The 11,565-nt window shown below is 47.3% G+C and overlaps 1 long non-coding RNA gene across 1 annotated transcript; it reads right to left on the reverse strand.

The window, feature by feature from the left end:
• Window positions 1-8,144: 8,144 nt before the first annotated feature.
• On the reverse strand, window positions 8,145-10,861 carry LOC138430919 (uncharacterized). The gene is made up of 3 exons (XR_011253450.1): window positions 10,590-10,861; window positions 8,353-9,253; window positions 8,145-8,232 (listed from the first exon to the last, which is right to left on the reverse strand). It is a non-coding gene; the product is annotated as an uncharacterized lncRNA (long non-coding RNA).
• Window positions 10,862-11,565: the final 704 nt, after the last annotated feature.

Genomic DNA, 11,565 nt, shown 5'->3' on the forward strand with positions numbered 1-11,565 from the left:
ATGTCTCTTGCATTGGCAGGCGGACTCTTTACCACTGAGCCACCAGGAAAACCCCTTAATGCATTTACACCAGGACAACCCCAAGTCATCTTCTCTTTCAGGACACTCCAGGGGTCCCACTGAGAGCCTCCTCTTATCCTCAGGTGATGGCCAAGGCCCATCCACGGCACCTACTCCCTACCTAACCATGGAGGCATCAGATTTCCTCTGGGCAACCACTACACCTGTGAAGGCTTGAAATGGTTTTATGTAACCACTTCCCTGGGGCTTCCTTGGTGGCTCAGTGGGTAAAGAATCTGCCTCTGATGCAGAAGATGCAGGTTCGATCTCTGGGTCAGAAAGGTCCCCTGGAGGAGGGCACAGCAAACCACTGCAGTATTCTTGCCTGGGGAATCCCTTGGACAGAGAAGCTTGGTGGGCTACAGTCCATAGTGTCACAAAGAGTCGGACACAAATGAAGCAACCGAGCACAACCACTTCATTAGCAAGGAGAGAATGCTCATCTTGTCTACTAGCTGCACTTTGCAGGTCAATGGAAGTTTGCAGACCTGGGCCATGTGATTATGCAAACCTCCATCATATTCATCATTCTATTCAGTTTTACAATAAACCCATATAGGAGGTCTACTTGATCCCCATTTTACAGATGAAGACACTGAGGCAGAGACAGGGAAGATTAACATAAGTGCACAGTGGGGCTTGCAACCAGGTCTTCCAGCTCCTCATTGCATGTTCTTTCTGGTCCCACAGGCCCCTTTGCAGCTTTATCCTTTCCTCCTATTTTTGTTCCTAAGCCAATTCCTCTGCCCTCTTCCATCTACCATCCTTGGCTATCATGGAGAAGAGAAGTCTTTTAGGAGAAAGGACATCAAAGGAAAGTAAGATAGAACAGAAAACTATCAGAAGCTCAGGACACAATAGCAGCAAATATAAACATGAGGCTTGTTCATCCTGTGACAGCACCAGATTGTCAAGGCCCATGCTCAGGGTCTGATGGAGAGTAGAGACAAGGTCCTCCTGATGCTATGAACTGGGCACTCTGCTCAAGGCTTAACAGAGGCTGGCTTTTCAGGAGGCTGCTGCTGCTGCCAAGTCGCTTCAGTCATGTGCGACTCTGTGCGACCCCAGAGACGGCAGCCTACCAGACTCCCCCACCCCTGGGATTCTCCAGGCAAGAACACTGGAGTGGGTTGCCATTTCACCACAATGCAATTGAAGCAGAGGTTATGGAGATGGCCAGGCCTGCCCTTGGCGCTTAGTGCTTACCCCAAGGCCACACAGGAGATTTAGAGACTTTAAGCTGTACTTTGAAGGCTGGCAGGAAAGCCACCAGATAAAGGAGGCAAAGCCATGGACCACCACAGCAGCATCTCTCAGCAGAATCATTTATAATAGCGAGAGAGAGAACACCAGCCCCTAGGCAGTCCCTGTGCTTACACCTTCCTGCCCCTCTGCCCCTCTGCCCAACTCAGATCCTCCGCATCTATAAGAAAGTGAGATGAGGCTGGTCTGAGCATCCCCTCATGGCTAGCTGGGACTGTACTCTGCAGTCTTCACCTTGGGATTGCCCTGGAGGGTGCCTGCAGCCCAAGGTAGACCAGATGACTTATAGGGATTGACCTCAGCCAGCACAAATGGAGCTGGGTAGGGAGGTGCCCCAGAGAGTTCCATCTTACACTGTGGCTAATGGAGACTGCAAATGGGACCTGCATTTTCTCTGGAGCATTTAAGCAGCTGAAAGCCCTAGACCAGCCTGAGAATGGGAAAAGTACCTGTCCAGCAGGCTAAACTTCCCAATTTAAAATATCAGCACGCCAGACATCCTAAGGGTGTGAGGTGGGGCTGCAAGCTCCCCCAGGTAAACTCTTCCTGGTTGAGAAGGTGAAGGAGGAGAGGTTTCCAGCCCGTCTTCCTTTTCAGCAAGTTTGCTCTCAGGCTTTCATTTTCACATCTGTGGAATGAGGGACAGAAGGAACTTTCCAGTCTCTCCAGCTCTGCTCATCTATGACTGTAAACCCCACACCCGGACTTCCAAAATGTGTCCGTCCCCAGACACAATAACCCCAGGTGAACACACACGAGATTTTATCCCAGGGAGAGGCCACTGGGTTCCCAGCATCAAAAATGAGAAAACACCCTGTTTTTCTGTGACAGCCAAGAATGTGTCCTTATGGCCCCCAATTCAACTGTACTCAGTTACTGTGTGATTTAATATAATAATTTAGGTTAGAGTTTTTACCTCTTTCCTTTAATTCTGTCAGAACTTTGCCTGGAGCACCGCATTCTTCCAGATCTGAAAGCACCCATTTTAGGTTCTGGTGCCAGGTTTCTTCCTGTTTCCCAGATTCTAGCAGCTGAGTTATGTCTTTTTTTTTTTTTAAAGGATATTCATAAACTTTTTTCCCCTTTTTAAAACTTGAAATATACTTAATTTGCAGTGTTAGTTTCAAGTATATGTCAAAATGATTCAGTTATATATGTATAATTTAAATTACATATATAATTATATATATAATTTTTCAGATTCTTTTCCATTATAGTTTATTACAAAATATTGAGTATAGTTCCCTGTGCTATACACTAGGCTCTTGTTGGTTTTTTAAAAAATCTATTTTATATATAGTAGTACGTGTTTGTTAATTCCAAATTCCTAACTTATGAAGATAAATTAGAATCATCATTTTTTTTGTTTTTGTTTTTTTTTAATTTTAATTTTTACTTTATTTTTCTTTACAATACTGTATTGGTTTTGCCATACATTGACATAATTCAGCAACGGGTGTACATGAGTTCCCAATCCTGAACCCCCCTCCCACCTCCCACCCCATATCATCTCTCTGGATCATCCCTGTGCACCAGCCCCAAGCATCCTGTATCATCATAAACTTTAAAAAATACATGGGACGATGCATATGTAAGCGGGTACACACAGCCATACATATCTGTTCAGCTAATGTGCCCAGTACGCTCAGTGCAGGCCTGGCTCTGGGTGCCAAGCCGCAGCCTCATGAGGGATGTGGACAAAACCTGCAAACAGAAACCATAAAGCGATGTCAGGACACGCCCGGTGCCTTGATCCTTGGTGCATTTGGAATCATGTTTGAACACGGAAGACATAATGCTGAAAGTGGAAAACTCATCTGCCGGTTCACAGGGCTGGGGGGAGGTCACGTAACCCTCGCTGGCAACCGGCAGAGTCTCCCCTCCCACTGACCCGCCTGTCCCCTCGCTCACTGCTCTGATCACGTGCGGCTCCCTGGGGACCCCATTGTCTGCATGGATACGCTGGGGTTCATTTGGGAAACCCGGCTCTGGGAATGGAAAGGGAGACTTCAACCGTGGCGTTGGACTTTTGTGCCAATACAACTGTGTTTTGTTTGGGAGTTTTGTCTTTTTTCAAATAACACTACACAGAGAACCCTAAGAAAGTCCCCAGGCCGCGACAGACAGACGCAGCATTTCCTTTTATCCCATCAGTCAGGGGGAAAAAGTGAGAAAGAGGAAAGAAAGGGAAGAAAGGAGAAAGAAGCCCCCGAGAGCCCCTTCCATGTCCTTCCCATCAGCCACGTGGGTTTGCACAATTAAATCTCAATAGCTCCTTCCAGGGCTTTGTCCCCTGACTGCCCATAAGAATGGTCACTCTGGCACTCAGTGACTCCCCACTGTACACTGCAGGTCTCTCCCCAGCTTCTCCTTCCGGCTGCACCCAGCAGACTGAATCTGCTGGAGGAGTGTGGGGCACTCCCCACCGCAGGGGAGCCCACACCAGGCACAGCAGCCCAGGTTCCAGCTGGGAGAAACTGCCAGTCCCTGGAGAATGCAGAAAGCAGGCCACTGGCGTCGCTGGCCTTTTATGTGGCTGCAAAGAGAGTTCATCCTGAGTGTAGGCTGGTTTATAGCAGAGGTAAGGAAATGGTTTGTTTGGGAATTTTTCCTATTAAGGACCCATCAGGAATCACGTACATTCACAATCATCTAGCATTTTCTGTTCTAAAAACATCCTAAACTTTCAATTTATCTGATAATAAAATTAAAGTCATGAAACTTAATACAAGATGTTTATTTTAAATCTGAAGCTATGGTTTCAAACAGGCCTTGGCCCTAGTTTGGAAAGAAAGAGAATTCAGAAGAAGGAGTGCAGAGAGTTAGAAGGAGGAGATCAAGAGCCTCCTCCGGAATGGATTCCCCACTTCCCCCTCCACTTCCATCCATCCTCTTCCTTTCCTTCGCCCCTTCTCTTCCTTCCTTGACTCTGTGGGTCTCTCAGGTTCTCGTGAGTTCCACCACCTGCACAGAGTATTCCGGGGTTCTGTCCCTACCCCTCCTAAAGCACCTTCAGCATCACCGCAGCCCTGGGTATGGTATCGCACTCTGTATCCACTGATGCTGCGTTATCCCTTCTCTTCTACCGGAGTGGATTTGCCTACATGGCTTAGCCATCGAGGACCAGAACTGCTTGCTTCCTGAAGGCAGGAGTGGGGTCTGAAGTGCCCCTAAGATCCCCCTATAACCAGTGGCCTGCTGTGTAATAGGTATCCGGTGTGTCTGAGCAGACCTGCAGGTCGAAGAATGTGATGCTGAGTCTCTAATAGCTTGGTTTGGCTGCTTGCCACCCCAGACTCCACAAGGATATTGGCTGAGCTGGCAGGAAGCTGCTTCTGCCAATTTGTTCAACAAACAGGTATTCATCGGTATTCATTACATAAATATCCCCAATGAAAAATAACTCATTTAACCTTAAAATTCACATGGGGAGGCAGGATGGACATGGAACCTAAGTTCACAGACCTCGAATTTGCTTTCAAACTGACCCGTGCCACTGCTGATACTATTTGCTCATCTGTAAAATGGAGCTAGTAATGGCATCACCCACCCTGCTTTCTTCTCTGTTTGTGAAGAGAATGTCTGTGAAGAGCACTTTGTAAAGAACATTTACCATCTAAATGACTGCAAAGCAAGGTTCCCTGCGCTGGGAAACGTCATTCTGTAAGCCATTGTTCTCAGTACTTAGAAACAGATTTGAGAATTAACAAAATTAAAGACTTGTTTTTAAAAAAGAATCTATATATGAAATTATGATCTCTCTGGTGCCAGAGGTGGAGTGGGAGGACATTAGGGAAGGGAACTGGGTAGATATGAGTGCGAAATGGTAACCAGTTTTCCTGGAGCCAAGATAATGAGCGGGGTAACTTTGGACATGAAAGCTGGGGCCGTAGGAGCCTTGTGTGCATCTTAATGGAGCCCTTGAGGATCTCTGAGCACAGAAGTGGGGTGCTGTGAGCTCTGGCTGGTCAGTGCGGCAGGACATGCTGGATGGGGAACAGAGACACTGGAGAGGGCTGACTCAGCCCCACACAGCAGGAAGGGGACTCTGATGGTCACTGCCTGGGCTGGGGAAGGCAGCCCCAGGACAGCAAGCCTGGGTCATCTGTCATCGCAGGGCACCCCCATCCATACGCGGCATTGAAGCTGCCATGGCTTGTCTGCCTCCCACACTGAGCCATACATTCCTTGGAACGAGTGTCAAGCAACATATGTGCCCAGCATCTGGCCAATGGAAGGTGCTAATAAATATATGTGTGGAATGAGAATGACTTATATTTAGTGAAATTAGTGAAGTTGGGGTTTCTGCTTTGTGAGGGAGCTATATTTTCAATAATGTGGTCCCCTGGACCTTGTCCCCCTCCTCACCCCAGGATGGATAAGGCTCTGGGAAGTTTCCAACTGCCTCCCTTCAGACATTGCTTTGGCCCTTCCCATCTGATATAGGTCCCCTGGGAACACTAGACCAGGCTGGACCACAGCCTGCTCTTCACTGAGAGCCATCAGGGCCAGATTTGTGGAGTGTCAGCTCTGTGCTAGACCCTGGGTGTATGACATACATCATCTCATTCAATTCCACTTGATCTTTATGGAAACCTTTTAAAAGGGTTCAGTTCAGTTCAGTTCAGTCGCTCAGTCGTGTCCGATTCTTTGCAACCCCATGAATCGCAGCACGCCAGGCCTCCCTGTCCATCACCAACTCCCAGAGTTCACTCAGACTCACATCCATCAAGTCAGTGATGCCATCCAGCCATCTCATCCTCGGTCGTCCCCTTCTCCTACTGCCCCCAATCCCTCCCAGCATCAGAGTCTTTTCCAATGAGTCAACTCTTTGCATGAGGTGGCCAAAGTACTGGAGTTTCAGCTTCAGCATCATTCCCTCCAAAGAAATCCCAGAGTTGATCTCCTTCAGAATGGACTGCTTGGATCTCCTTGCAGTCCAAGGGACTCTCAAGAGTCTTCTCCAACACCACAGTTCAAAAGCATCAATTCTTCGGCGCTCAGCGTTCTTCACGGTTCAACTCTCACATCCATACATGACCACAGGAAAAACCATAGCCTTGACTAGATGGACCTTAGTCGGCAAAGTAATGTCCCTGCTTTTGAATATGCTATCTAGGTTGGTCATAACTTTTCTTCCAAGGAGTAAGCGTCTTTTAATTTCATGGCTGCAGTCACCATCTGGGTGATTTTGGAGCCCCCCAAAATAAAGTCTGACACTGTTTCCACTGTTTCCCCATCTATTTCCCATGAAGTGATGGGACCGGATGCCATGATCTTCGTTTTCTGAATGTTGAGCTTTAAGCCAACTTTCTCACTCTTCTCTTTCACTTTCATCAAGAGGCTTTTTAGCTCCTCTTCACTTTCTGCCATAAGGGTGGTGTCATCTGCATATCTGAGGTTATTGATATTTTTCCCGGCAATCTTGATTCCAGCTTGTGTTTCTTCCAGTCCAGCATTCCTCATGATCTACACTGCATGTAAGTTAAATAAGCAGGGTGACAATATACAGCCTTAATGTACACCTTTTCCTATTTGGAACCAGTCTGTTGTTCCATGTCCAGTTCTAACTGTTGCTTCCTGACCTGCATACAGATTTCTCAAGAGGCAGGTTGAGACTCAAAAAGTTCAGTAACTTGCCCAAGACCATACAATAGACCAGCAGACCCAAATTATCATGCTGCGAACTCCTTAAGGTGGGATTGCCTTCTGTTCTCTCTCTGTCCCCTGCACCTTTGCCCATGCGATGCAAGTCTGAGTGTCTGTTGAATGAGTGACTGAGACAGAGTTCTGACTCTGTAGCTCAAATGTGCTCTGAGCCTTCATTGCCTCACTGAGAAATAACATGAAACGGATGGACTTGGTATGAGGTTAAAATGAGTCCTGGCAATGTGTTTGGTAAACAGAGGGGGTATGGAAGCTACGTGCTTTCCAGAATTCCTTGGATCCCAGACTGCAGACAATGCTCACACATATCCTTTTGAAGAGGTTTGGCCTTTGGAGCTCAACTCACTTCCCGTTAGGGCATATTTGTGGGTCCAATCTGTTTCTCAAAACTGGCACCATCACCTGCCACCAGGCAAAACTTCCAGGAGAAGCTGAACAAACTCCCTTTATTTCCACAGCATCTGAAACCTGCTCACCAGTCCAGTCCACCACCCCACTCTGACCATACCTCCCAGCTCCCCCGTGGCCCTTTGTCAGGGAACTCGGAGGAAAGGTTAACCGAACGGGGACTGTCTTTGATGCCAGAACAAACTCGCAATGGCATTGCCATCTCCACCTCCCTGGCTGAAGTTTCAGCTGCTGCGGCCACACAGAGCAAGCCTTGTTCTTTTGTGAAAGTTCTAGTCCCTGTTTTGCGCCAGTGTTGTGGAGTCTTCAGCGGGGTGTTTGTGAGCAAAGAATCCCGCTGGACAATAGGGACACTTCCTCCACAGAGCCTGCTCCACCCTGGAGGGAGAGTGAAGGCTCCCAGGCTGCCCAGCAACTGTGGATGCGGAAAGCCCCCTGAGGCCTGGGAGAAAAGGAGAGCTTGGCCTCCACAGTGTCAGGCCTTCTCTTAGGCCAAATCACAGCCCAGAGGTAAGGCTGCCTCCAGCCCTCACCAGCCGGGGCCAAAATCACCCGCATCCACGTGGGGACAGAACAGAAGACCTAGACTCAGCCAAACTGTTTCTTTAAGAAACTGGCTTTTCCTGCCTGCTGTAGCTGGGTCTCCTCTTGATCTAGAATCCCAAAAACATTCATGACCAAACAGAGAGTTCAACAGGGAAGGTAAGGGCAGAGAAAACATGAAACTTTATTGAGCATTTAATGAATGCCAGGTGCTATGGAAAGCACTTTTTTAAAAAAAAAAGGAAAAGAAAGACAACTTCTTTGTGGTCCAGTGTTTGGGAATTCGCCTTTCTACAATGAAGAAAAAAAAGATGGTCAAGAATAGTTCTGCCATACAGTTTTATACACCAAGTCTTTTTTTCACCTTATTAAATTATCGACTCTATTAAAAAAAAAAAAAAAAGAATTCACCTTCCAATGCAGAGTATGCAGGTTCGATCCCTGGTAGGGGAACTAAGAGCCTGCATGACACGGTGAGACTAAGACCGTGTGCCGCAACAAAGAACTGTGTATGCTGCGATGAAGGCCCAGCGTGGCCGGAAATAGGTGAGGAGACACACCATGCCATTTATTGGAAGGTTGGAAGGCATAACACAGAAATGACGTCAGATGATCACACATTGATAGGTGTAATGCATTTTCTATCAAGACATAATGATTAACATTTATTAAGTACTTACTACATCCCAGGTATTCTGTTAAGTAATTTATCAGCATTATTTCATTCCATGTTTATCTTAAAAGGAAGGGACTATTATCATTCTTGTTTTGAAGGTAGAATTTGAGGTTCAGAGAGGCTAAGCAACTTGCGTTAGGTCTTGCAGCCTGTAAGCAGTGAGCTGGGATTTAAATTCATGTCTGTGCAACAGAAACACCTGTATTCTTTGTTTCTTTATTGAGGTATAACTGACATACAGTACACTGCACATATTTAAAGTGTACAAGTGGTAAGTTTCTGCATTTGTGAAACCATAACCAAAATGAATACGGTGAACTTACTCATGAGTCCAAAAGTCCCCTTGTGCCCTTTACTTTCATCCTGTCCCCAACCACCCATTGATCTTCTTTATATTAGTTTGCAACTCCTAGAATGTGGGGTTCCTAGCAATATACAGTATGTCCTCGTTTAAAAAAAAATCTGGCGTCTTTCACTTAGCATCATCATTCTGAGATTCACCCAGGTTGCGTGTATGCCCGTTCTTTCTACTCACTGAGCAGTATTCCATTGCGTGAATATACCAGAGTGTGCTTATCCATTTCTTGCTTGGTGGACATTTGGGTGATGTTCAGTTTCTGGCTGTTAGAAATAAAGCTGCAAAGAACATCTGTGTACAAATTTTTATTTAGACACAGGCTTTCATTTCTCTTGGGTAGATACCTAGGAATGGAATGGCTAAATCATATGGTAGGCTACGTATTTAACTTTCTAAGAAACTCCCAACTGTTTTCCAATGTAGGCTCAAGCAACTCTTCTCCCCTTATGGGACCCAGTTTTCCTACTTGTGAAACCAAGCAGTCCTTCAGGGCCTTCCCAGGCACAGATACCCCATGTCCCCTGCCTCCTGTTTGTTAGAAAGCTTTAGCCTCCTAAATCTGAGTTCCAAAGAATAAATTTAATCAGAAGTGAAAAAAATGCCAAAAACAAAGAACAGTCAACCAAGACAGAATAATACTAGTTTAGTCATAAAACAAAATCAAGGACCTTTAGTTTCACCTCAATGACAGTAGAGAATATCCTTAGCCAGATCCTTGGGGGTTTTTTTGCAGATACTAAAACCCCCAGCATGTGGAAGAAGTGAACTGTATGCTGACCACAAACATGCAGACTCTAGACCAGTTGGAACCAGAAGGTTGATGATATTGTTATTTTAATAACCTCTAAAACACCACACTGTTACCTTACCACCAACCAGTCAGAAGAAAGTCCATGAGCTGATCATGCACCCTACAACCCTTACCCCTAATGTTGCCTTTAAAAACCCTCCCTGAGAGCTATTAGGGAAATCAGGTATTTTGAGCATGAGCTGCCTGTTCTTATTGCTTGGTGTTTCGCAATAAACACTGTACTTGCCTTCACCACAACCCAGTGTCTATAGACTGGCTTTGCTGCACATTGGGCAGGCAGACCCAAGTTTGTTTCTTTACCTGAGAAGAAGCAGAACCACTAGCTCCGGCACACTTTCTGTGAGCCTTTTCCACTGCCTGCTACCCCAGCCCACCACCACCACTACATACACACACAGAGGAAGGCTTCAGGAATGTAAAAGGAGTGAGATATCTGTCACACAGCAGTGTATTTCCACTCCAGGACTCTTGCCTGGAAAATCCCATGGAGGGAGGAGCCTGGTAGGCTGCAGTCCATGGGGTCGCTGGGAGTCGGAAAACGACTGAGCGACTCCACTTTCACTTTTTACTTTCATGCATTGGAGAAGGAAATGGCAACCCACTCCAGTGTTCTTGCCTGGAGAATCCCAGGGACGGTGGAGCCTGATGGGCTGCCGTCTATGGGGTCGCACAGAGTCGGACACGACTGAAGCGACTTAGCAGCAGCAGCAGCAGTTCCAGCCTTCCATCTCAATCTCCCCGGTGCAGTTTCCAGATAGAAGAATGGATCAGGTTCAGGACCAGAACACATCAGGTATACTCACGTGGTGTAGAGGGAATCCTGAACTGACCTATCTCCTGCTGCTTCTGGTTGGTGGTATACAAGGAGGAAATGCGGAGAGACACTGGGCAGGGCAGCCACCTCTTTCTTAGAACATGTCTCCAACCTGTGCATGGACCCGGGGTCACAGACAGTTCTCCTGTGCACAGCACATCTGCCTCCTTAGTGGAGCCACAGACCACACACTGGCACTGGGAGGGCCCCAAGAAACCCAGACCAACTCTGTCCTTTAACAAGGCCAACCCAGATGCCAGAGTGCTGAGGGCCTTGCCCAAGCTAGGGTGGAGCTGAGATCTTTGCACGCTGCATTGTAACCACACCCTGCTGGACAAACACATAGTTCCTTGGCTTCAGATACCAAGGGAAAGTTTCAGAAGCATGAGGTTCAAAGCAGGTGAAAGTAATTTGTGTTAGACTAGGATAGGTCTTCCCAGCTGTCTCAGCAGTAAAGAATCCGCCTGCCAGTGCAGGAGCCACAGGAGAAGCGGGTTCAATCCCTGGGTTGGGAAGATCCCCTAGAGTTAGCAACCCCCTCCAGGATTCTTGCCTGGGAAATCCCATGAGCAGAGAAGCCTGGTGGGGTCTTCTGGGGTCACAAGAGTCAGACATGACTTAGCGACTGAGCAAGTGAGGATAGGATAGGTTAGGTTAGTGGTCACCCTTGCAGGAGGCGGTCCCAGGAGGGAGCCCAGGTGGGCTGTGGGATGCCAGAAACGTCCAGGCTCTTGACCTGGAGGATGTGGCAGTTCCCATCAAGCTGTACAGGTGACATGTGTCCACTACATTTCAATAAAAATGTACTTTTAACAAATGAATGAAAAGAGACAGGAAAGGCAGTATGTGGCCTGAACATTGTCGGGCTGCCCCATGGCACGGAGGGTAATGTGTTTGGCACCCCCAGCTGCGCCCCTGGGAAGGGGCTGGAGGGCTGGTCGCCTGCACTTGTTGGCAGAGCAAAC

The sequence above is a fragment of the Ovis canadensis genome, chromosome 1 (genome assembly GCF_042477335.2).
Source record: "Ovis canadensis isolate MfBH-ARS-UI-01 breed Bighorn chromosome 1, ARS-UI_OviCan_v2, whole genome shotgun sequence".
Taxonomy (NCBI): Eukaryota; Metazoa; Chordata; class Mammalia; order Artiodactyla; family Bovidae; genus Ovis; species Ovis canadensis.